General features: G+C 46.1%; 1 protein-coding gene across 1 annotated transcript in view; it reads left to right on the top strand.

Annotated features, from left to right (window-relative positions):
• Positions 1 to 13,674: 13,674 nt before the first annotated feature.
• Basp1 (brain abundant membrane attached signal protein 1) overlaps positions 13,675 to 25,988 on the top strand; it is a 49,985-nt gene continuing 37,671 nt past the window's right edge. Inside the window, exon 1 of the mRNA XM_042695191.1 lies at positions 13,675 to 13,869. The gene's annotated coding sequence lies outside the window, so the exon portion shown is untranslated. The remainder of the gene's footprint in view (positions 13,870 to 25,988) is intronic.

Here is a 25,988-nt window from a genome sequence, read left to right as displayed (position 1 = left end):
CCCTTCACTTTGCTTAGGCCTCGGGGTCTTCTTTGAGTTCTTGCGTTTGGTCAGTGCTCAGTCTAAGCCACTTACAACCAATGGACTTGCAAATGAATCAAGAAGTGATTAGCGTAATGGGCCAGAGGGGCAACTGCTTTCCAACTATCAGAACACATTTCCAACCTTTGCCCTCTCCACCTTTCTTCTTTCCCCTCCCTTGCTTCAGCTTCAAGCAGCGAGCCTACCTGGTTTTCTCAGCACAGGTCATGGCCTTGCTCAGCTGGGGACACTGAGACATTATGAGATTAAACACTCTGGGCTCTTAAATCTTTCTTGAGGCTGTTAAGAGTTGTCTGAATTCCTTCTATGTGAACACCAGCAGGGGTGTGAGCTGGGGAGACCGGGGGAGGAGATGTGTGATGTGTCCAGCCCAGCCGCACCAGCCCAGGCTGACATTTAGAAGCCCACATGTCATCTCTGCACTGATGTCTTGTTCACATTCTTCTGCTGGGTCAGCGTTCCTGTGCCCTGTGAGCATGCTCATTGACCTTAGTTTGGGGTCAATGCTGAATGCTCCAGACAGCTACTTTTTAGTCACCGCTGACAGAAAGTGGTTTTTTTTTTTTTTTTTTTTTAAAGTAAAAAGTGCCTTGTGCAAGATTTTGCTGCATCAGATCTGAGAAACTGTAGCTCTCCATTTTGAAAACACAACACGCTTTTGGCAATATGTATAAAATGACGTGAATTTACAGACATTGATAGAGGGTTTTGAGTTCATTCTGGAGTGCTTTGGCCACAGTGTCCCCTAGTGGCCATTTTATGATATACTAGGTTCCCATTGTTAATTAATTTTCACAGAAATGTTTAAGAACATTGGTTAGACCACATCCTAACAAAGTTAACTTCTCTAGTGGATCCCTCATTTATTGTGTTTTTTTTTTCATTTGAGGTTTAACGTAACACATAACAAAATAGTGTAAATTCTCTACTTGTTCAGAGAACTTTGTAGATATTTACTCTACCTCAACTCAGGAGAGAAGGGATTGAAGAGAAAGGAATTGCAATAAGATGAACACATGAGGAAATCACTAGGAGGGTATTTGGTGACAGTATCATGACATATCTATATTTATATAATTTATATCTGTGTTTGTCTATAAGCTATCATCTCCATTATCTATCTCTATCTAAATATAGATATAGCCTTTAGATGTTACACAGGTATATTCTATACACACTTATAGGTATATATGTGTGTACATTTCCAGAAACCAAAGGGGGAAAATATAATTCTATATTTTCTAATGAAGATATAAAACTCAGATTATTATAAGTAATGAAGGTAAAGCTTTGCGTTGACATCTGTTTTGACAAGTAGCTAGGCCAGAGCAGCAGGTGACGTGGTGAAAGCCATGTCCTCATTGCTTGGTATGAAGCAGTTCTGCCTCTGACTTCAGCCCTGCAGGTCTTGCTAAGGGCAGGCTTTCCACCTGTCAGTGTGATCACTCATTCTGGCCCATAGCTGAGAAGGAGGGGAAGGCCAAGGGCAGCCCAGCCCGGTAGTTTTCAGGTCAGCACAGGCAGCAGAGGCTAGGGATTTGAGGAAGAGTGTCTTGCATGTAAAACAGCTTTGGAAGGGTCCCCAAGCTTCTAGAAAGTCATTGCAACACTATTACACAACCTTAGGCATGGAGATTCACCAACAAGCCAAACAGCAGAGAAAGTTTCAATGAAATGACCAGCATGGACATAATGACTGTCATTGACCTAAGCACTGACATAAAAGCAAATGAATGAATGATTAAAGAACTACCATCATCTATCACTATTAGCTTCTAAAATGAAGAACAATTTGATAAAGGGTAGGATTTAACTTTGGAGAAAGGACATTTCTTCTCAGGAGAATGTGTTTTGTATGTATGTCGCCAATATGCATCGAGAAATGTACATGGACATATACATATGCACTCTATTCTTCTTTCATTTGCCATGGAACAAGGGCTGCTATCTGTGAATGTACATGTAGGATGGCTGTGACAACTCTGTCCCCAAAATGCCACGTGCCCTGGTTGATGGGGGAGCACCTCCATTAAGGTACTTCTTGGAGAGCAGAACTCAGGACTGTGTCTGTGCGGGAGAGAGATCTGACCTTGAGCTTGCTGAGGTAAGGGTGAGGAGGAGCACAGGTCCCCGGAGGTCTGCTGGGCTGGACCTCCAGTTCAGCACTGCATTTCTGTGAGTCAGTCTGGACAGCTGGGAATGCGTCTGCAATCAGGACCTCAGAAGAGATGCTGCAGCCTCTTACATAAGCAACCTCTAGATCCTTAGAAACGTGGCGGAGGTGTGGTTCAAGTGGTAGAGTACCAAAGTTGAATGAAAATGCTAAGTACCCTCTTCGCACCGAGGTTTGTAATGGGGAAAGACAACACCACTTGGACAGATTTTCCCATGTGATGAAGTGCCAACTCATCTCAAATAGGCAAAGGATGTATAGGAATGTGTGGTTAGCCCTGCATAGGAGCCCCACAGCCTGCAAGGCAATTGAACCAGGACCTGCCCCTCGGAGGTGGGCAGGCCTGGCTGGCAGTCCTGAAGCTGGCACACCTAACCCCACCCTCTGAGATACAACTAACTCCTATTGCCTCCTATCTGTTATGTTAGCATGGTATAACATAAAATAACAGAAAGGTTCGCTTTCAAAAAGGGCAATTCTTTTCCTCCTCCTCTTCCTTAGCAATTTTATTTCATATCCTTTCCAGATTCTTAGAGTCTTAGTAATTTCAATTCAAACCTTTTTGTGGTTGTTATTTTAGTGGGGGCATTACGGATACATTGTGTCTTGATGGATGTAAGCATTGTTCTTTTAAGGGGAGAGTTTAGCTCTTGTCTTCTTACTCAGTTTTTGATATTATTTTCTCTGTTTATGGCTGCATCGTTTTATCTGTCATGAGGCAAGCAAGTGCACGCACCTCCTAATGCTATAACTTTGCTTTCTAATTTTTTAGAATGGATGTGGAAAAGACAACCATTTTCTTTTTTTTTTTTTTTTTCAAGATTTTTTTTTTTTTTGCTTATGTGGTGCTGGGGAATCGAACCCAGGGCCTCAGGCATGCAAGGCAAGCGCTCTACCACTGAGCCACCTTCCCAGCCCAAGACAACCATTTTCTAGCAATCGTGCCAGGCATGGTAACCAAATAAATGGCACTGTGATATTTTGAGTGAGCCTGCCACCTTGTGGTTATTTGGAAAATCAAACTGGAAAAACTAGTGTGAAATACTTGCTTTCAATAGATACTTCTGGAATACCTACGGTGTACTAGTTCTGTTTTAGGCATCAAGCTTACAACAGTGCTCGAAACAGAGAAGAATTTGTAGATATAAGTTGATATTTGGCAATGTGGTCCATTTTCATTATAGTTTCAACTCCCGTTCTAGGGCTCCTTCCCTCTAGGGAAGGTAACTGTTTCTAGCAGACCAACCCTCTTCTTTCCTATTCTCTGGCCCTTTTCCGGACTTCTTTGTCATCCTCCCTTCTTTCTCCATTCTACCTGCCCCCTCTGCTTTACTTGTCCTTCTCAACAAGCACGTTTTCCACACAAGCCTTCATTAAAAACACACCAAACCAAACCAAGCTGGGAGCCTATGGCTCATGTTTGTAATCCTACCTACTCAGGAGGCTGAGATCTGAGCATCGAGGCTTGAAGCCATCCCAGGCAAGAAAGTCAGGGAGTCTCTTATCTCCAATGAACCACCCAAAAGCCAACAGTGGAGCTGTGGCTCAAGTGGTAGGGTGTTAGCCTTGAGCAAAATAGCTCCGGGGCAGTGCCGAGGCCTTGAGTTCAAGCCTTAGGACAGGCACACACACACAGACACACACACCACCACCACCACCACCACCACCATTACCACCACCAAAAGAAAAACCAAAAGCTGGGGCTAGCGCAGTGGTAGAGTCATTGCCTAGCAAGTGGGAGGCCCTGGGTTCCCATCCCAGTGCTGCGGAAAAGCAAATCAGAACTTCCCTTCATCTCAAATTCACATCTACTTGCCAAAGTTGTCTATATTCACCGTCCACACTCCTCTGGCCTCCACTGCCCTGGAGTCTGTCCAAAAAGTCTCTCTCTGTCCTTGTCTCAAGCTGCCTGTCAGCACCGAGTTCGGTGGAGCACGGCCTACACCTGGCCCAGTGGCTGTGTATGTGTGTGTGTGTGTGTGTGTGTGTGTGTGTGTGGAGGGGAATCAACGCTCCCTGTCTGCCTGTCACCGTGGGAAGCTCTGCTCACTCAAGGCTCAGGTGCCCTTTCTGACTGTCCTTCCCAAGATACTCCAGGGACCCTTCACCCCCACCCCCAACTCCTCAGACAGAACTTACTGTCTGGAAAGGGCCTCACTACCCACAGAGCCTCACCTACCTATAAGTCTCTGGCTTCTCAGCCCTCTGGAAGTTTCTGGCATCCAGCAGGCACTCCATAATTGTTTAATTTGTGCTCAGCATTCATGTGGCAGTCACGGCCACTCCAGCCCGCCCTGAAGGATGGGAGATCTGGTCCCCAGAAAACAGAAGCAGACAGGGCACTGAATGGACAGTGCTATTTCATTCAGCTTGTGGGAAGATCTTGAACCATGATGTACTTTGATTCCCAGCTCGTAAAATGAAGGAGTTGGGTTATATTAGGGATGACAATGACCTATCTGTTTTGGGGACCCACTGAATTGGCAGTGGCCTCTGGAACATAGTGCTCTCATTAGTTGCTTGAGCCACAGAAAGAACCAGGTGATTGGTTGGCAGTGAAGCATTCTCATCATCTAGCCAGATGAAGCAGGTGGTGGGAGCTCAAACACCACTGTGGAACAGTGATGTAAAAAGCCTCTCAACTGTTGTTTCTATTGAATTTTAAGCCTGAATGTTTGAAGGGTTCTCTACATTTATGGGACAATACAAATTAATTGTAGACCACCATCATACACTGCCATCAGGAATTAATCTAAGGCAAAGGGGAATGGAGTGATATCTACTTATTTAGCCAGGATTCGCTTGATATCCTTTATGATATCCTTTATCATGAAGGAAGAACATTTGAATGTATAATATTTTTTTGTTTATCAGTCATTGGGCTTGAACTCATGGCCTGGGCACTGTCCCTGAGCTCTTCAGTTCAAGGCAAGCGCTCTACCACTTGAGCCACAGTGCTACTTGAATGTATAGTATTTTTAAATGTTCCTTTCAGACCAATTTCCTGTGCCAAGTCTGGTATTTATTATATTCAATTTCTCTTTAGCTGTGTTATATTTCTGTCTCATCTGGTTGGTGGACTTGACTTTCTTTCCTTCCTTCCTTCCTTCTTTTTTTTCTAGCATTTTGTTTCTCCACAAGGAGATGATTCTGGACTAGACTGGCAGACAGTCCCAACTATAATTCAATTACTGGGAGAAGGTGAAATTTATGAGATTGAAATAAAATGCGCTGTGGAAGGGGATGTACATTTCCTGTAATGGAAACTGGGATTAAATTCAAAAACTTTTTTAAAATCACCTTTCACATCAGGAAGTCATAAATGTTTTTAGTGGGTGAAAAACCAACTGAAAGTATTTAGCTCAGTAAAGGAATGTGGATAGCTTAGCTTAGTAAAAAGAAGATAATACTTTGAGAATAGAGGAATGGTCACATGAAATTCTTTATTTAGCATGTGGAAAAGATTAGAAAGTCCTCCTTCCCGCCTCCCCCTTTCCCCTCCCCTCCCCCATCATTTGCTGATCACCTTCAAATAATTTCCTGAGGTAAATAAGATAATGCCTGTTAAGCAAATTGGAAGGACTGGGTATGGTGACCCATACCTGTAATTTCAGCCACTTGGTTGATAGAGGTAGGAGAATTATGGTTGGAGACCAGCCCTAGGCAAAAATACTCTATGTAAAACATGAAGCAATAAACAACACTGGGGCATGGTCCAAGTGGAAGAGCCCTTGCCTAGCCAGTGGAAGGTGCTGAGTTCATTCAAGTACAGCCTAAAAAATGGAGTTGCAAGTTGATTTCAATTATATTTTAGGGTTGATTTTTTTTTTTTTTTTGGTTGGTCATGGGGGCTGAACTCTGGGCCTGGGTACTATCCCGCAGCTCTTCGGCTCAAGGCTAGTGCCCTACCACTTGAGCCACAGCACCACTTCTGCTTATGTGGTGCTCAGGAATTGAACCCAGGGCCTCATGCATGCAAGGCAAGTGCTCTACCACTGAGCCAACTTCACAGCCCCTGATTTTTATCAAGAGGAATTTATTATGTACATCAAAAAATGGGCAAGCTTAACCCTTTATCAAGACACACCTTACAATGTTTTTGTAAATAATATTGCACCAGAAAATAAAAAGTCATGTTTTTTAGTTATCTTTCTGTCATAATGAAGAGCTGGTTAATGGAAACAGAAATCTCATGACCTTCAGTAACTAAACTACTCACTGTTTGACCTTCTGAGAAAAGTTTTCTTCGCTTTTGCTCCTGATGATAAGTTCCTGCATTACACTGTGTGGATTCTATGTTTAACCTTCATTTTTAATTGTTCTTGAAAAAGATATCAGTACTTTTGAGTTCTCAATTAACAATGTTAAAGAAATAACAATGTCCAGCATGGGTCTGTGTGTGTGTGTGTGTGTGTGCGCGCGTGCGTGCGCGCACGCAGTATTTTTAAAGCATCTATCAGCTGTTACACCTGTCCTTTAGGTCCACTGCACTTTTGTCAACCCTTGGAGATCACTGTTGGCTGGAGTCCACAGCATCTTTCCCCTGGAAGGGAGTTGCACCCTCTCCACCTGTATCCCCTCCCAATGTTGTGAGGACCCCTCAGCCACTCCCAGTCAGTCCATCCTGCTGGGGAATAGCTTGCAATGACCCTTGAAGGTCCTTCTGGCCCAGCTAGCCTCTTTTATTCTTGGTGTTTCTGGCCTCTGGGGCTTTCACTCCGCAAGGTTTAGGCACTTGAAGCAAGAAGTGGGCAGCCAGCGGCAGCACACACCTGTAATCCTAGCTATACTCAGCAGGCTGACATCCAAGGATCGATGTTCAGTGCCAATCTGGGTAGGCAAGTCTGTGAGACTTTTATCTGCACATTAACCATCAAAAGCTGGAAGGGGAGGGGTGGCTCAAGTGGTAGAGCACTAGGCCTTGAGCATAAAAGAACTCAGGGACAGAGCCCAGGACTTGAGTTCGAGCCCAGGGTGGCGCGGGGGAGGGGTGTTGTTAGACTCCCACAGTACATTTCCAGGCAATAATAGGTGAGTTTTTCTCCACAGGACTGTAATATAATCCATGATATCAAATTAAGATAGAGAAGGAGGAGGAAGAGGAGGAGGAGGAGGAGGAGGAGGAGGAGGAGGGAAGAAGAGCAGCCTTTGAAATACAATTTGACATCATCATCATTATTTGCCAACAGGGCACTTTTAGAAGTCAATTTAAAAATTCACATATTATCTTTAAATAGTACAAAGGCCTTGGGTTTCAAGGCAACACTTGAGCTTTTGGGTATTATTCATCTTGATCAGCCAATCCGTGATCTGCAGTATTTGTTTCAAGTTCGTGTCAGCATGTCTGGCATTTCCTAAGGAGGGGGTCCTAGCGAGTGCTGGGGATGTCACTCAGTAAGCTGATGCGTTCAAGGCCTTGGGTTTGATCCCAAGGAAAAAAGAGATTTTCAGTAAAAGGGTGTCCAGAACTCCCTAATCTCTGTCTGTAATCCATCTGTAACCAAAGTGGGGTGCCCACTTTGAAATGCTCTGCTCCAGATGCAGGTAGCACCAGGGGAACTCCGCATTTGGAGATTTGATTTCTCTGATGGAAGTTTCCTTGCATAGTGCATGGGACAGTTCCTGCTTACTTTCCCCCACATGTTCCCCCATTCTGTTACCCCCCCCCCCACATCCCATCCCTGCCTCCTCCCTCCTCTGCACAGATCTCCGTCCACTGTGGACGTCTGCGTAGCCCTGCCTGCTTGGGCAGCATCCCTTTCCCCTTTCCACAAAAGAATTCCAAAGAAACTGCATTGTGCAGCTTGGTGATTTATCCTAGAACATTTTTGTATCTCCAGTAAAAAAAAAGTTACTAAAAATTATCTTTTAAGAAACTCATTGTCCTTTCATGGAGGGATGTAGCAGAGAGGTCCATGCAGAGTTAACTGCTAGGAAGATTTTTTTTCCATTCTTGACACAATGATGACATTTTCCTTTATTAGACAACAGAGGCTAAATAGGCTGGAATATTCTTTTCCTTGGCTTCTAGGAAGCTAAACACGACATTGCTGTGTGATCATAGCATCTCACTTGAGATTTTTCATCGTAGTTATCTGCCTTCTGCTCTGATTTAGTTTTAGTTTTAGTTTTTTTTTTTGGTGCCTGGTCGTGGGGCTTGAACTCAGCCTGGGCACTGTCTCTCAGCTCTTCAGCTCAAGGCTAGCACTCTACCACTCGAGCCACAGCAACACTTCCAGCTTTTTCTGTTTATATGGTGCTGAGGACTCGAACCCAGGGCCTCATGCATGCGAGGCATGCACTCTACCACTGAGCCACCTTCCCAGCCCCTAGTTTGCTTTTTGATGGTTAATTGGCGATAAGAGTCTCAGTTTCCTGCCCAGGCTGGCTTCAAACTTCGATCCTCAGATTTTAGCCTCCTGAGTTGCTAGCTAGTTGCATGCTAGAAGCATGAATCATTGGGGATAGAGATTTGAAGCGGGAAGAAAGTTCATGAGACTTTATCTCAAATTAAACACTAAAAAAAAAATTCTAAAAGTGGAGCTGTGGCTCGAGTGGTAAAGTGCCAGCGTTGAGTAAAAAAACCTCAGGGACAGCACCCAGGCCCTCTTGGTTCAATCCCCAGTACTAACACCAAAAACAAATCAATAAACAAACCAATAAATAAATACAAGCTGGGCAGATGTTGAACTTGGACAGTAGTTATTGTCTGAGCTGAGCAGCAACCCCTAATTTATTTGTAACAACAACAACCTGAAGCCTTTGCATCATTCTGCTTAGTAATTTGCTTGTGCACCTGCCAATTGATTTTGGGTACCATTCTTTGTACTGGAGTTGAAGTAAAACTATTTTAATGATTACCACGCTGTAAAGGGCCTACCTGAGAGTAGAAGCAGTTGGTCCCAAGGAACGAGAGCTGACTTTATGCTCACACTATTTAAGGCAGAAACCTCTACGATCTCATTCATTCAAAAGTCGAGGGGGCTCCCCTCTTCCAAATGTGCCTCCATGAAAAATTTGTTCTGCAACATAGTTTCGCACCATTGTAAAGGAACTTGTTCTCTGAAGGTTTAATGGGGTGGCTGGGTGAGGAAGTAGCCAAAGAATTAAGGACTGTTTCTCAAGACTGTGGCCTTGTACCCTAAGCCCTGGGGCCCCTAATCAGCCTCCCTGCATTTCTGTGTCTTTTTCATGGGGAATGCTGCTGCTGAGTAGCAAAGGCCTCTGTGACCGAAGGGACAGGTGGGAACTGGGTGTGCGATGGTGCAGGTGACTTCTGAGGTTGTTTTCATCCACCTCCCATGCTGGGCAAGTGCCCTAGTGCAGTGCCAGGTGCCCCTTCATGCCAGGTGAACAGATGTTTGCACAACTGCAGCGGCTGTCCTGTAATGTACTCACAGAGGAGGGGGAATAGGGAACAGGGGGTGGAGCCATTTTCTCCTAGTTCCTCGACATGTAGTGATAGGGACCAGAATAGAAAATCCCGGATCGTGAGTGAGTGAGCTTGGGCGGTATTCTTGGTGGGACTGATCTGGATTCAGTAGGGGAAGGATGGGCGTGTAGGCCTGGCAAAGGGGGAGCCCATGACATGGCAGGCTGGGGCTTCCAGTCTACTGCTAACCTGCTGGACATGCCCCAAGCCACAGCAAGAGGCAGCTGCTGCTTCCGCACCGAGGACTCACAATGAAAATCAATGAAAATGCAGCCATTTCTGGAGTGGCAGCTTCATACTAATCGAAATCAGAGTTCTCAGCGTCACAACCAGGCTGGCTTGCATTTTAGACTGGATCGTTGTTGGTTGGGGGCTGTGTATAGGTTGTTGAGCTTTGTTTTCTGGTCTTTACCCTGTAGATTTCAGTTAGCATCTTTCCTCTTTACCCCTCCCCTCCCATAGTGACAACCGGAAATGAGTCCGGAGATTGCTAGATGGTCTCTAGTAATATCTCAGCAGTAGTAGGGAATTATTGCTTTCCACAAAGCAAGTCCGTTCACTCGGCTTAGTGAAGGGTGAGGGTGAAATAATAAGGGGGGATGGGAGAAAGATAAAGCAATGGTTTATAAGTGTTCTCCTGTGATGAGAGACTGCTAATGTGTTTAAGGAGAAAGGGCGGCATATTTTCATGGCGATAGCGACACTGGTCTTGCGCTTGCATTTGGAGACAAGATTTGGTAAACAAATGATAGCAAAACGGTTCTCCAACCCCAAACTTTCCAGCAGAACTGAACACACTGTCAAATTCACTGTGTGGGTCTCTGAAGGGTTGGGTTAATTCAGTGAGGGAAGTAGAGTAACCCCCAAAGATGTTAAGGACATGGAGCTCTAGTGCCACTGTCCCCAAGCTTTGCTTCCTGCAGATCGTTTTTTTAATTTGAGATCTCAATGTTCATTTCACTAGGTAGGAGGAAAGGATGGGAAACCAGGGAAGATGTTAGGCCTCTGTGTGGGGTATGCTGGAGGAAGGGAAGGAATCATGGGTGAAGCTGATGAGTGGAATGAGATCTGTAGAATATCCCGCTGCAGGTGCCTCAGTCGGTACACAAACACGGTTTGAAGAGGTGAATGCCCATGGATGTTTTTGTAAATGAAGTGACAAGGGTTTCCTTATGTTGCCAGCCATTCTGTGGGAAATCCATGCACAAAAATCATCAATCCTGGAAGAAGTTATCTTTCAGATAGATAACCTCACAATGTAGGTTTTGATTCACTGCAGCAAGACAGTTTATAAGCTATGGTCCAGGCTTTGTTTATTCATTCTATTTGGAAAGTAGTCTCCTTTCATGAACGTACCCATGAGAAGCTGATTAAAACGACCAGAATTGGTATGTTAATACACACTTTCAAGTTCCTCAGTCTATAAGCAGCCCAGTGACATGCAAGAGAGGTAATGCTCGTTTTCTTTTTTTAAGATCTAGAGCTTTACAGGCTCGTTCTCTATTTCTCTTAGGGCATCTTTATAGATATTTTCAAGAGCTCATACTCTACGGATATTAAAGGAACTACTAAAAACAAGACTAAAACATCATGAAGTGGGATTTGTAGTTGCATTTAAGATATTTTAACCAAATTCCTTTCTCCCCACCCCACCCCCTCTCTCTCATTTTGTGGTAATGAACAAAAATGGAATTGAACTTGTGGAATTGAACCCAAGGACTCTAGAATGCTAGGCAAGTGCTCTATTCCCCAAAACTTCCTCCTTTACTTTTGTGTTTCTTCCTCCTCATCCTTCTCCTCTCCTCTTTAAGTAAAAAAAAGAAATCTAATGAAAAACAAAATAGAGAAGACTCGTAGTTCTCTTCCTATTGCCTCCAGTTGCCATGGTGACTGTGATCTATATTCCAATCACACCTTGGAAAGGCTTGTTTGCTCTCCATCATGAAAATCTGGCCAGAAGCACTGAAGGTATCACACATGAATCCTTACATTGTCTGAATTTTTGATTTGGAAGAGAAAAATATAGAAAAAAAACACCACAGGTGAATCGTTCAAATGCAATAGGAACACACATGGACTAATTTTAAGGTGATCAACGGAATAAAAACAAAATCTGACTACTAAATGAATAACTCATCAGCTCCTAACAACGTCAGTAAATATTTTGGAACATAAAATTACAAATACTCATCTCTCAAAGTCATATAAAAGTTAATTTTTTTTTACAGTCTAATTTTCCATGCTGGCGTGGTCCCCGAGGCTGGAGGCATTTCTAGTTGTCACAGCCCGTGTCAGTGTGTCTCTCAAATAGCCTTAGAAACCTCAATCGTTTCCTAGACCCGATTCTGCCACAGAAGAGACAGACATTCAAACAAGTAAAATTCTGTAGACAGAACGAGGCTGAAGGGAAGGAGCAAGGAAGGGAGAGAGAGAGAGAGAGAGAGAGAGAGAGAGAGAGAGAGAGAGAGAGAGAGAGAGAGGGAGAGAGAGAGAGAGAGAGAAAACCAACCCAACCCATTTCTCCCCTTTACCATCCTTTGGTTCAAGTGTGAACCTTGCTGGCTGACCATGTTCTCAGGCGCAGTTTCTAGAAGCATCAAATAGGGAATCCATTAATGTAACTACTTCGGCGGCAACGCCCTGCTGTAGTAGAATCGGGCTGTCGTGGTCGTTTGGATTGATTTAAAGTTCAGTAAGTTGATTTCGGGTCCAGGCGACTTACCTCCCCCGACGCGATGCGGGAGCGCGCGCGCGGGCGTCCGGCCCCCGGAGCGCGGTGGCGTTTCGTCGCCCGAGTCCGGAGGCCCCGCGCGTGGCGGACCCAGGCCGGGGTCCCGAGTGCAGACCCGGCCCGCAGCGCCGCCGGGAACCACGGGGAGAAGGCGAGATCCACCCGCCGGCCGCCAGGGAGCGCCCGCAGGTCACGAATGCGAGCCCCGCTGCCCGAGCGGTGTGCGGGACGGCAGACCCGGCTTTTGTCTGCGGCAGCAGCCGCGGTGGTGAACGGTGTCACCGCGGGTGGTCTGGTCTTTTCTATGCCCTCCTGCTAGCCGGTCAGCGCGGCCAACGCGTCTCCCCAAGCCCGGGGCTAGCCGGCGTCCCGGTGCCGCGCCGGGCGGCGCTGCGCGGGAGCCCGGGGACCCGACGCCGCCGGCCGCAGCCGGACCGTCGGCCCTGAGACGGGCGCAGCCCCCGGCGGCCGTTGCCGGGGCGCCTTCGGTGGTCTCCCGGTCCCCGGGCGTCCTCGGAGGGGCGCCGCCGCCGCCCTCCCGCTGGACCCGGCGGGCCGTCGCGCTTCCCCAAACGGCGGCGTCCGGGGCTGGCCCAGGCCGGCGGTGCCGAGGCCGCGCGGGGGGCGCGGGGGGCGCGCGGGCGCCGCCCCAGCTGCGCGCCCCGTCCGCGGAGCCGCCGGTCCAGGCGCGCCAGACCTCGGGGCCACCCTACACCCCGTCGAGGTCGGCCCTGAGGGGCGCCACCGGGGCACCCCAAGTTCTGCCCGCCGGCCCGATGCCGAGACCCGGCGGCCTGGGGGGCCCAAGAGAGCGTTCTGGGCTGGGACCCCTTCCCCAGTCCCTGGGGCGTGGAGGGAGCCCCGCCGTTCTTATTCTCTCCTTCCAAATACTGGAACGAGACCGTGAGAGGAAGGGAGGAAGAGGAGGGAAAAAGAGGGGAGGGGGAGAGAAGGAAGGAAGGGGGGGGGGGAGGAAGGGGGACCCGCCCAGAGTCCACTGTCAGCCCCTGCGGGCGGGGCGGTGGGGGGGGCTGTGCCGACCCCCGAGGGGAGGCCAGGTGCCCGGCTGGAGGGGAGGGGCGGGGAGGGGACGGGGGACGGGGGAGTCCGCACCGGAGTGGGGGGGCTCTCGGCTCGCCGGGCGTGGGGGGGGGGCCGGGGGCTGGGCGGGCGGCGCGCGGGGCGGGGTCTGCGCGGGGCGGGGCGGGGCGGGGCGGGGCGGGCGGGCGCGCAGGGGGAGGGCGCGGGCGGGAAGGGGAGGGGGGGCGCGAGCCCGAGAAATGCAGAGGCTGCAGCGGCGGCGGCGGCGGCAGTAGCGGCAGCGGCGACGGCGGCGGCGGCAGCGCTCCAGCTCCTCCTCGCTCCGGGCTCCGCCGTCGAGCCGGGAGAGCGCCTCCGCCCGCGGCCAGGCACCGGGCCGGACCACGCCAGCGACCCGGGCCCCTCGGCGGCACTGAGCGCACCCAGGGGCGGCACCGGCACCCAGAGCCGGTAAGGACGCGCGCCGGCAGCCCCGAGGCCCCCCGAAGCCTCCGCCCCATCCCCGGAGCCCCCGGGAGCCGGGGTCCCCGGAGCCTCCGCCCCACCCCCGGATTCTCTCCCGGGATTAGACGGAGTCCAGCTGCCCCCTCCCCCCGGCGAGGGCTCGGTGGCGCTTGCTTTGGGGGGTCCGGGCGGGGGGTCGCCCCGAGGCGGGCGGCTTCGATCACCCGTGGGGTGGGGAGGCGGCGGGGGAGGGCAGGGCTGGGGATCCGTGTCTGGGAGGGAAGGTTGGGGACCGCGGGAAAGGCGGGCCGCGGACTCCGGGAAGCCCCCGGAGCCCCAGCGGTGCGGGTTTTGTGGGCTGAGCCGCGCTTTTCTCTCCCTCGAGCGATCGCCACCGGGAAGAAGGCGCTGGGTGAGAGTCGGGGCGCAGCGTTCAAAGATGGAGGGTGGGGGCGGGGGAAGGGGGTGAGGCGAGGGGGGAAACCGGGAAGCGGGGGGCGGGGGTTCGACCCGCAGGGCGAGGGAAGGACTTAGCGGGTTTGGCAGATGGATTTCCTTGACCCGCGGGGCTAGGCGATCGGGATTTTGGGGGTAGCCTTGGAACGCGAGGTTCCCAGGGCAGCCCGGGCGGGCGGCTTTCCGTCTAGCCTGTGGCCCCCCTCCCCGCGCTCGGCCGGGGCCGCCCCAGCTTGGGGGTGGGGCGGAGTGGGGTGGGGGGTGGGCGGGGGGCTGAGCGCGGGTGTGACAGCGCGGCCCTGCCGGGGCGCAGTCCAGCGGTGTGGGTAGGGTGGGAGGGGGGCGGGCACAGGGTTTGGAGGGGGTGTGTGTGTTAGGGGGAGTTCAGCCGCCTTTGCCTATGGCGCCAACCCTGAAAGCGGACTGGGGTTCCTGGCCCGTTCCACCCCCCCCCCCCCAATAATCAATAAACAATAAATAAGATGTCGAGAGCCCCGGGTCCGAGGGCGCGCGCACAATGCGCTGCCGCCGCCGAGCACACAGGCTATTCATGAATATTCATCGAACGCCTGGCTCGGTCCAGATCTCTTCCCCCCCTGCATCCTCTTCTCCTCCCCCCCCCCCCCCCCCGAGACGTTTCCGCCTGGGAGCGAGCTCGGGGCGCAGCCTCGGCTCCGGGAGTGGTCAGGGCGCGGACACCGGCACGGCGCACATGGACGCGTTAACGCCCGGCGCAGGGGTGACACACGCGCACCTCGGTCTCCAAGGCCACCCGCTCCCCGTGGCATCGAGGTGGGCTTCTGCTAGGAGGGGTGAGTGGATACCCCACTCCGTACAGCCCGGGCGAACAAGAACTCCAGGACTGCGGGCAAAATGAATGAATCGGGACTGTAATTACCTATTCCTTTGTCTTGGCCTCGCGCATGCGCCAGAGAACAGGGTGTGGAGGGCCGGGCAGTCAGTCCCATCTGATCTCTGCATCTTCTACACCACCCACCCGCCGAACAAAGGCGTTCGCCCTAAAGGTGCTCCTGGTAACAGACGTGGACACGGATGACAGCTACCCGCCCCCCCCCCACCCGCTCCCCCACCCGCCAGGGCTAGCATCACCGTTCTGATTTTTCCTATTTACTAAGAATCCTCCTTCCAACCCCCCGCCCCCCCCCCCCCCAAACCTCATCCTTTTGCCAGGGAAAATTGTAGATTAAATATTTTTAAACGGACGCTGCTATTATCCCCCCACCCCCACCCCATTGTTCTCCCCCCCCTTAACCACTGCTGCACCGGGAGGGAGGGAGGGGGCTTTGCTTTCCTCATTTGCATCGCGGAACCCTTTGCCTGACAGGTTCTTTGTTGCGGGTCATTTGACCAAGGGGACATGGGTCTCAAACCAGTGATGGGTGTTGGCACCACCTGGCATAGATGAAGACATCTTGGCATTTGTAGGAACAAGATGGCCTACAGTAGAGCCAGCTAGAGAAAATGGTTACCCTGTCAGCGTTCTAATCCTTTCAGGGGTTCTCTTGATTCCCACCTTATTGTTCTGTGAAGATTCTTAGACCCCAGACCCCAGACCCATGCAGACGAAGAAGGCAGCTAGGGTTGTTGGTGTGAAGTTTTAAGCTCACAATCCTCCCACTCTCCCCACGTTTTTTTTTTTTTTTCCATATTCCCTGGTTGGCTGATTTTTATCTATCAAATAATGTGTTTTTCAGATTTGCTTTTTTGATTTCTTTGGGTACTAGTTTGGTTCTACCATCCAAAAGGGGACTTATTGGCTATATCAAGGCGGAGCTAAATGTGGTGCTTCCTTCATAAATGGCAGGTTATATGTAAAAGGACTTTGTGCTGAAGGATTCTCAGCAGTCTGAGGGAACAGCACGTGGCAGCAAGTGGAAGCCATCTCTTTTGTCCTTATTAATAAAAACTTGATACTGCCCATGTTGAATATATCAGATTGCCAGGATGCTTTCTGGGCTACCTTCTAGGTGGTAACCATTTTCCTTTTCTGTGCCTTAGAATTTTGTGTATGACTTAGAGGGCTATCTATACTTACAAAGATAGTGTCTTGGGGGAAGGGATATGTTGGAATAGAGACCAAAATTAATAATATACATATATAAATATGTATTATGTATATGTCATTGTCCTGAATTCAGTGTGTTACAGGTTTTTAAACAGACAAGAACTTTGAAATTCATTTAAAAATGATTGTCTCTTACCTTATTGCTTTAGCCAGCGTTCTTGCCAATCCCTAGCAGGTGGAGAAAGGACACCATCTGAGTCTGCATAAAATGCACCAAGATTGATTGTGCAGATCATGGCATTCCTTCTTTCACAATGGAAGGCCCAACCTTCCATTGTAGTGTCTGCTAGAGAAGCCTCTCTATTCTCTCCATCACCCAGATTCAGTGCTCAGTGTGAACGCCCTAGGCATTTAGGTTCCCTGTTCTTGGAGGGCTGTTTGTAATCTTACTGGACTTAACCTGATTTAATATTCCATATGTTGGTCTCTAGCTTTTTTATTTTTAAAATTTTGCATTAAGAACAATTTCTAGCCATTTTCCTTCCATGGGTAAAGTAAATGGAATATGTACCAGAGAAAAATCTTCTGGGAAGATCTGGTCCTAGAAAATGGATGTCTTGTGTTCTTTATGGTAGTTTGGTTTTAAAAAAAAAAAGCAATATCTAGAACCATTTTAAAAAGCAACTTAGGGGGCATGTGTGTGGGTATATATGTATATGTGTGCATATATATTTATAGATATACACATATATACACATATATATACATAGACATAGATGTCTGTATATTTATCTATACTGTAAAATCTTGTTGATGATATGATACTAAACTGGTTGGTATACAATATTAACTTATGGTGGTTTCATATTTGTCTTTGGGAAATAGTCGGTGTGCTAAAAGGGAAGGCCTAGCTAGTCTACTGACATGCTCACCTCCAGTTTCTCCCAGTATACTCCAGAAATAAGAATTCTGGAGGCTAAGATACTCATTTACAGGCATCAAAACCCCACAATATCTAAATGATGGAATAAACAATGCAGACAAATATATGTATTTGTAAAATGTTTCTGTCTTACTTTCATGACTTCTTGTAAAATTCTGTTTTCAAAATGTCCAAAAGGACTAGTGAGTTGTTAAAAAGCAACAAACAGAAAGAAATTCCAGGCTTTTCTCAGGCCTTTACTTTTCTCAAATGATTTTTCCCTACTCCCTTCACACCTTCCTTACCTTCCTAAGACATTTTAGTTGGTGAATCAGAAGTCAGGTGACTGCTGAGGGAAAAGACTGTGTATATGGTCAGCGTGAACATACTCTAGGCCTGATGCACGCAGACCGTTGTCATTTTATCAAGATTTCTCAACCGTTTAAACTCCTTTCCAATTTAGTCTATCTCTTAAGGTGCTAGATAATCCAGAGAACATGCCTTTACTTCTTGAAAAAGCTATGAGGTCGAAGACAGTCAGGATTCTTTAAAAGATGAATACATTTTGTATGTTTGAGAGAGATGTATTTTGGGGAGGTTCCCAGGGCCTCATGGGAAGACACTATTTTAAAAAGCAACTTAGGGGCATGTGTGTGGGTCTATATGTATTTGAGTGTATATACACATATAGCACCTATACACATAGATACACGGACACATGACATCAAACCTTGCCTAGTGATCACAGTGGGATAGTACTTTCTGTTTTTAGGTTATACAGGGCACCTGCGTCTGAATAACTATCATTGTTGGTACTTCAGGGCTCCATTCAATATAATTGATGTCACTAACTAATATACTTTTGTTGCAGGCTGATTATTGAAGACCTGAGGACTTCAGGAGTATTCAGTCAGAAATAGGGTATCTCAATGTGAATGATGCCCAAATATCACACTTTCTAACTTCTGTATCCATCCATCCATCCCAATTTATCTATCTTATCTATCTATCTATCTCTCTGTCTGTCTGTCTATCTGCCTGTCTGCCTATTTGTCATCCATCCATCCATCCATCCTTGATCCATGCATCCACCCATCTATATATCCATCCATCTGAATTTCTGTAAGGCATTGTGTGGAATTTTGCCCAGCAATAGCTTGTGTGCTGTCAGGCTGGCCACCCTCCATGAATTTCCCAAGGATGCTTATGTAATTCAGGAGGTGGCTCTTCGGTTCTTTTGAGAAAATGGAGGGTTAGTCGCCAAACTGCAGCACCCAGTTGTGCAGAGGAGACTTTTGTTGCATGTCACTCCCTCCTTCCACAGCTGGAAAGACGGCCATCTAGACAATTGTCATGTGAGAGAATTATCTGGTGAGCCTGCTCAGGAGTAAAGACAACTACACAGGCAAATTCTCACTGGGATGTAGTTAAATTTTAATTTGGAGGCGATACCAGCCTAGAAAACAGTCTCTGATTAAAGCAGTCTGATTCTCTTTTTCCCACTGGAAGTTATAAATGGGATGAAATGGGAGACAGAGGGTATGTTTTCTTTCTTTTGCACTCTTAAGGATTTAAATGTGAACCTAGGGAAACAGAAAAAGCAGAGGTTTCTTTTTTTTTTTTTGCCTCCCCAAGGCCAGTGGGAGTGAGTGAAGTCTAGGAACACATTCCTGAAAGCTTTGGAGATTTAGCGATGGAAACCATCTGCAAGCCCAGCAGGGGTCCAGGGCATAAGGAAACACTTGAGGGTAATCTAGGGAAATGGTGTTTGGGAGGAATGCCAGACCTATACACAATGTTTTCTTTCTCCTTATCACTTAAGATATTTCTATAAAAACTTTTACTCTGTGTGTGTGTGTGTGTGTGTGTGTGTGCGTGCGCGTGCGCGCCAGTCCTGGTGCTTGAACTCTGGATCTGCATTCTGTCCCTGAACTTCTATTGCTCAAGGCTGGCTGTCTACCACTTGAGCCATTGTTCCACTTTCCACTTTTTTGGTAGTTAATTGGAGTTAAAATCTCAGGGATTTTCCTGCCCAAGTTGGCTTTGAATCACGATCCTCAGATCTCAGCCTCCCAACTAACTAGGATTATAGGTGTGAGCCACCAGCACCTGGCTGAACTTTTACTTTTCACAGTTTTATATTTTCTGGGTAAAGGAGGAAGAATTGAGTTTTATTTGCATGTTTATCATTTTTTCTTTGAAGTGTGTATGTGTGTGTGTGTGTGTGTGTGTGTGTGTGTGTGTGTGTGTATTAGCAGTTGTGCTTCATGAAGGGAAGCATGGTTTTTAGGGCTAAGTGTGATTGGGGGTTGGACTTTGAAGCCAGGTTAGTGTCTTGCCTCAGTCATTTCCTGGCTGTGTGAACTTTCGGAAGTCATTTACTTTCTCTGTGCAACAGTATTGTCTTTCAAGGAGGGGTTGTAACACAGGGTTAGTGTAAGGATTTAAGTGAAATTGTCAAGCATTTAAGACAATACCTCCTACAAACCCTGTCATCTTTTTAGCTCACATTCACTGCAAAATGGTGCACCAATTCCCCATTCCTTTCTTTGTTTTTTCTTGTAGTTACTCTCATGCTTGTTTCAAAGAGGTCATATTGCATAACAGGTCCCTGGTGCCTTGGGCAGAAGTTGGTAGAACACAGAAGTTGTCTTCAGGGGTAGCTATGATACCTTAAGTACACTGGGCACTTGTGCTGTTTCAGAAGTCCATTGGGTAGGAGGATAATCCAGTCTCATACTTGATAGTCAAATAGTAGTGTTTGAAATGCAAATAATAATAAAGATTAATCAGAAAGTCCTTGGAACTTTAAAGACCCTCCCAGGTTCTCTGTTTTGGTAGATTGAGAACTGAAGTCATCTTGGTGAGTTGTATGACTTAAGGTACAGACATAATTCAGACTTCCAAAATACGTAGATTTGATGGTTCAGGATCATAATGCTCTAACATTTGAAGAAATCTCTCAGTCATTAGTATGAAGGCTGATAAGCCAAGAAATAATTAAAATTCACCATGTGCTATGTAGTGAGAATCTAGCTTACACATACACACAGAGTAGTGTACCCATTTCACTTCCTATGTGAAGTAAAACTGAAGCTTGTATTGTGCAGGAATGTAAAGGCAGTGTCACCTTTTGAGAAACCAGTGGTGGCCTTGGAGACACTAGGCTCAAGGCTTCTAAAATACAAAAATGAGGTTCATTGGAATTTCAGACCTTTGAGGTGGCTCACTTCTGGAAATGGTCTTAGCACACATGCACTCAGTTCAGGAATGTGTCCAAATGACTTCTTCTTTTGGACCCTTGCTTTTGCTGTTGAGTGAAGATGAAAATCATTAGAATTTTAAGTTTTAAAAATTATTTTTAAAGTAGGTTTTGGAATCCTTTGAGCTCAGGAAGGAAATTATATTTTATCTGCCATGTTGAATGCCAAGACAGAGGCTTTAAATGTCATAGTTTATAAAAGCCTCTTTGCTTTTTTTTTTAATTGGCAAGGGGTGAGCTGGGAGGGGTAGTGAGACCATTGAAAGCAGGAGACATTGGTCGAGATGTACTGTATTCATAAATTGCTTTGTTAAGTGGTAAATCCTTCATACAACTATTTAAATACAATACAAATACTAAAAAGTTGGCAGTGTTAAGGGATAGAATTGGACATTTGTCACCTATTACAGGATGGCATACTCTGCTTAACTTTTAATCCTTTCAAAAATGGCAAGTTGTATTTTACCTGTCAACAAGTAGGAAATGAAGACTTAACTGTACCTAAGATCCCAAAACTAAAAGAAATAGGACTTACAACTTGTTTTTCTGTAAGTCTTAGCTTAGGTAATATGGAGTCATGAAGATTAAGTAACACTACAACACCTTCACACCTTCAGTATTCATTTAGAGAGAGTGACACCTAGTTCGTCATTGAAGCACCCAGTGCACAATGTAAATACTCAAGCAATAAATATAGTAAACTTTATAGATCAGAGGTGCTTTTGGGTCACAGTGGACATGGGCTAATTGTCTTGATGAGATGATTGATGATGATGATGATGATGATGATGATGATGATGATGATGGTTACTGTTACTAAGGTGTGTCAGTGAAGGTGAGTTTGATTGACTCTTTCCGTTCCCTTCCCTTCATACTTCATTGGTGTGTGATATCCCAAACAACTTCACCTGTAATTCTGCTTTGGATATAGGAATCACATACTATTATACCTATTTCTAGACGGGCAATTAGGATTGCCTAATGAACAATAAACCAAGACCTAAATTTGTTAACTCATTTTTTTTTCTTTCATGTAGGGTTGACTTACAGAGAGCCAGGGCTGTTTTTAACCACTATCTTAAGGTCAGCCCCTTAAAAATTCTTCTTTTTTTTTTTTACGGTTTTTATTGTAAAAATACTGTACATCTTGTATATCTCATTGTTACAATGGGTCAACCTGTATCCCTATTTAAGCATTTTGTTTTTTCCCTTCCCCTCCCCAAATTAGAAAAGTGAAGTGCATATTCACGATGCAGGGCAGTGGAATCAAATACAGTGAAAACGAGTTATACTGTGGATGAGGAACATACACAAGAAACAAAAAATTCACATAGTTCATTAAAGTACATTAAGAGCAACCTCTTGTGTCCCTGTCTTGGACAACCCCTTATAAATTCTTACATTATCAGAACAGAAGATTTGAAGACTCAGGGCTAACGCACTTAGTTTGTAACTCAAAAGGGCCATAGAGAAGTTCCTGGCTTGCACAGGGTCTCATGAGCTGATTAGTTAGCCGCTGAGGGGAAACGCAGGTTAATTCCTAATAAAGTGTCTTTTCTGCCATCTGTCATGCTCAGAGGGGGTGGGTGAGGGAGGGAGGGAGGGAGGAGAAAAGGGGAGAGTTCAAATGTTAAATTGAGTCAAATATGTACTCACTTTCTGCAACTTAAAAATCATTTTTACTATTTTTTTTTACCCTGTTACATTTTCCTGAAAAGCCATTCCCCTGATCTTAGATCTCTCTCCTTGTCTCCCTCAGAGGGGATCTTCTTTTCATGGCTTCATACCTGTCCCCTTGGACAACTTTCCTGTTACTTCCTGCCTCTGCCTTATCCATTTGTCATCTCTCCCTTAGTTCACCTACTTCTGCTCCTGACATTACCTGCATGTGATTTTCCTCTTATTCCAGAGGACGTGGCATGAATAACCTTCTTCATAGTACAGACCTCTGTTTTCCTCCTGAAATGAATAGTGGTACAGGCTGAAAGGTACATGCTTGGAAAGAAAGCCAGTTGGTTTTATACTAGTTTGGTGTTGTAGAATGAGTGTAGCAGTCACCCATCCTGCTTGAGAAATGCTCAAGAACCTTCTGGAAAACCTAGTGTGTGAACAACTGTGGACAGGCAATAGATGGAAAGAGATTTATGCCTGTTACTAAAGACAGTGTGTTCTGGATTAATGGTTTGGGAGCTACATAAAACAAGAGATTTAACCTTATTTTCTTTATAGAATTGTCAGTTACCATATATTGACAGTCATTTATAAATTAAAATACGGGTTTTAATTTTAATTTAATTTAAAACATGGATCTTAATTTCCTAAAACAGTTATTGAGTTTCAAATTGGAATGTTTGAAATAAATAATAGCAAGATAAAACTGTTGATGTTTCTTCAGACTTGGGTAAACCGCGGTAAGTGTAGTTTTAGATGAGACTTAAACTTTGCATGTTAAACCATACATTTAGAAGTTTAAATATGTAGAACTTTGAGGAATTGATTTTTTTGAGCAACTTGAACCAAGTAAATAATTTTACAGTTTATATGAAGCTTTTAATCATACTTACACATATTTTAAATTGAATATATTTCTAAGATAGACCCAACTGAAAACCTCTCACGTTGATAAGGAAATAGATGTACAAGAAAAGCTTCAGGTTGAACTTGATGAAGTACAAATCTCCCAGATTTCTTGGCAGACCGACTTTGAAAAGACTCACATTCCTTTCCCCTTGATTATCTATTCAAAAATACCATTACCACACAGACTCATGTAAGAGTCAAGTTAAATAGTCATGAGATCTATTCAGGGAAAGAAATGTATCACAAAGGAAAGCCATAGTAGCCATCTCTGTAAGGTGCCAACGTTATTATTTCTTAAGTGTACAGAGAGGAAAGCATTCTTGAATTGTTGGGTTTTGGCTGAAGCCTGCTAGCTCAGGCTTCTCCGAACTTACCTTGGAAACTGTAGGGGCTGTGGAAATCTTTGTGCTCTTTGACCTTAACAGATGTTTGCAATTGTTTCAGTAGGGAACATAGCATTTGTCTTCTATATTTGTTTTGGGCTTATTAAAGATGATTACAGAAAAGAGAAAGAGAAGTAGGTGATTTACATATGGGCAGATCTGAGATGGCTCCCATTACCACCTCTGTTCTACAATTCATGGAAAAACTGTATTGAGGTTGGGTAACCATTTGGATATTTACTGTGGTCAAATAAGGTATCCTGGAATGACATCATGTTGACAGGAGGTTTAATGTAGCACTGGGGTTTCTTCTGTAGCCCTGGTGATCTTTTGTTGAGTTCTCAAGCTCTGGTTTCCCAGGGTTTACCCAACTGGACTTTAGAAATTTTGTTTGATTTTTGCACAAATAGTTACAAATGTTTATACCAGTGCTCACCTGAAGGTTAAGACATATAGAAACAATGGCTTCCCAGGTTTGTGTTTCTTTTTCTGACTTGCAGCTGAACATTAACTGTTTCTCTTCATCCAGCACCATGGAAAGTCTCCTAGAAAGGTTGGCAGAAGAAATAAAAGCAGAAAAACAAAACAGGAATAGCTCACTCCATTCACCTCTGCCTTTCTGCTCTAACTGGTCTTAGTTTTGCCACCCAAAGTGCCTGGCTTTGATTTCACCGGCTCTAAAGTCCTCAGTGGGTGGGGATGGGACCACAGTGCAGACAAGTAACTGCACCATGGAAGGCTAGTAAATGATTTCATGAAGGTAAGAATCTCTAGTTTTAAATGGGATGGATTCTTAATAGAAAAGGCATCCATTTCTCAACAATAGGTTTAACTCACTACATCTCTGAAAGCAGAAGAATTACAAAAAAAAAATTCAGTGAAGAACTGGATGCCAAGATAACATGTTTCTTATCTTCCCAGGTCCCTCCAAATCCATGTTAATTAGTCTTTACTTAAAGAAGCTATTTTTTTTAAACTTGATCTAGACTTCATTTCACTTTTGTTATACCTCAAACTTTAATACTGTTAACATATGCTCTAACCATATCTTGGTGTACAGCAACACATGTAGATATGTTAAGGGGAGAAGGAGGTGCGGGATAGAGGTGGGATTGTTAGTGTAGGCATCCTCTAGGTCAGGAGCTACAATTTCGTTTATTACATTCTGGCCTTGAATTCCCCCTTGGCTAGATGCACTCCCCAAAGAGGATCCTTTGTCATTTCTATATGATCTCAGCTTGTCCAGAATCCCAGATAAAGGACAAGAATGTCCAGAATGATGCACCACTACAAAAAAAGGCCAAATTTGCCTTCTAAGGGGAGTGGAAGAATCTGAAGTCAGTCTTGAGTTGGGTGTGCTTCCTGTCGGCAGAGGATGAGAAGGGGGAGGGTATATCTTAAAAAATGTCCTTAGAGGGGCTGGGAAGGTGGCTCAGTGGTAGAGCGCTTGCCTTGCATGCACGAGGCCCTGGGTTTGATTCCTCAGCACCATATAAGCAAAAAGAAAAAAGCCGGAAGTTGCGCTGTGGCTCAATTGGTAGGGCGCTAGCCTTGAGCTGAAGAGCTGAGGGACAGCGCCCAGGCCCAGAGTTCAGGCCCCACAACCGGACCCAAAAAAACAAAAAATAAAAAACAAAAAAATGTCCTTGGAGTTTTTAAAATAGCTGTTAATATTAGCAGCATACACACATGGCAAATTAACAAATCCCGACATGTTTGTATAGTTTGTATAGCCTACCTGGTAGAGGAAATACCCGACAGATAGAACAAGTGTTTTAGAATACTAGTGTTCCCCAGGGACAGTATGCACTTGACCTCCCTTCCCAGTGAATTGCACAGTCTAGCCGTTTGAGAGCAGCAGCAATTCTCGTTAATGAGCAATGTGGGTAAAAAAATCTTTCCAAAAAGGAGGAAATGGTTACACATGAGGGAAGTGTGAGCAGGGAGTTGTGCAGCCATCTTCCTGCTGGGAAGAGGCCAAAGTCCTTCCTTTCTGCTGGTAGTCAGGATTCCCCTCCGGATTCCCCTCATGTGGGCTAGGTTTCTGGTAAGTACAATACACGAAGCAAAACTATCAGTGTTCAGTCAGCAGTCAGTGACTTCTGGTTTCCCCGCCTCACCATTCACCCCCCCAACCCCCACTCTCCCAACATAGTGTCTGGAGTGGGCAGAGAGGAGCCCTAGGAGGAGGGGCAGGAGAATGGCTGTGTGTACACCAGTAGACATGGCCAGCACACCAATGTGGTATTTTTGGCTCGGTATGCTTGGATTTCCATAATAAAATGTTGTAGACTGGAGGCCTAAACAAGTTTAATTTCTCATGGTTTCTCCTGACTCCTCTTCTCTCCGTGTCTTGCGCAGGACCATCTTCTCTTTGCATCCTTGTGTGGATTTCTGAGTTGTACACGCTCCTTTGTGTCCCAGTCTCTTCTAAGGGTGTCAGTCAGGTGGAGTTAGTGTTTAACAACCATAGTGTTAAGTCAGTCATGTCTTTAA

This window comes from Dipodomys spectabilis, unplaced genomic scaffold, assembly GCF_019054845.1.
Source record: "Dipodomys spectabilis isolate Male_0828 unplaced genomic scaffold, ASM1905484v1 ptg000179l, whole genome shotgun sequence".
Classification (NCBI taxonomy): Eukaryota; Metazoa; Chordata; class Mammalia; order Rodentia; family Heteromyidae; genus Dipodomys; species Dipodomys spectabilis.
Note: the sequence above shows the minus strand (reverse complement) of the source record. Positions and strands in the feature narration are given on the sequence as shown.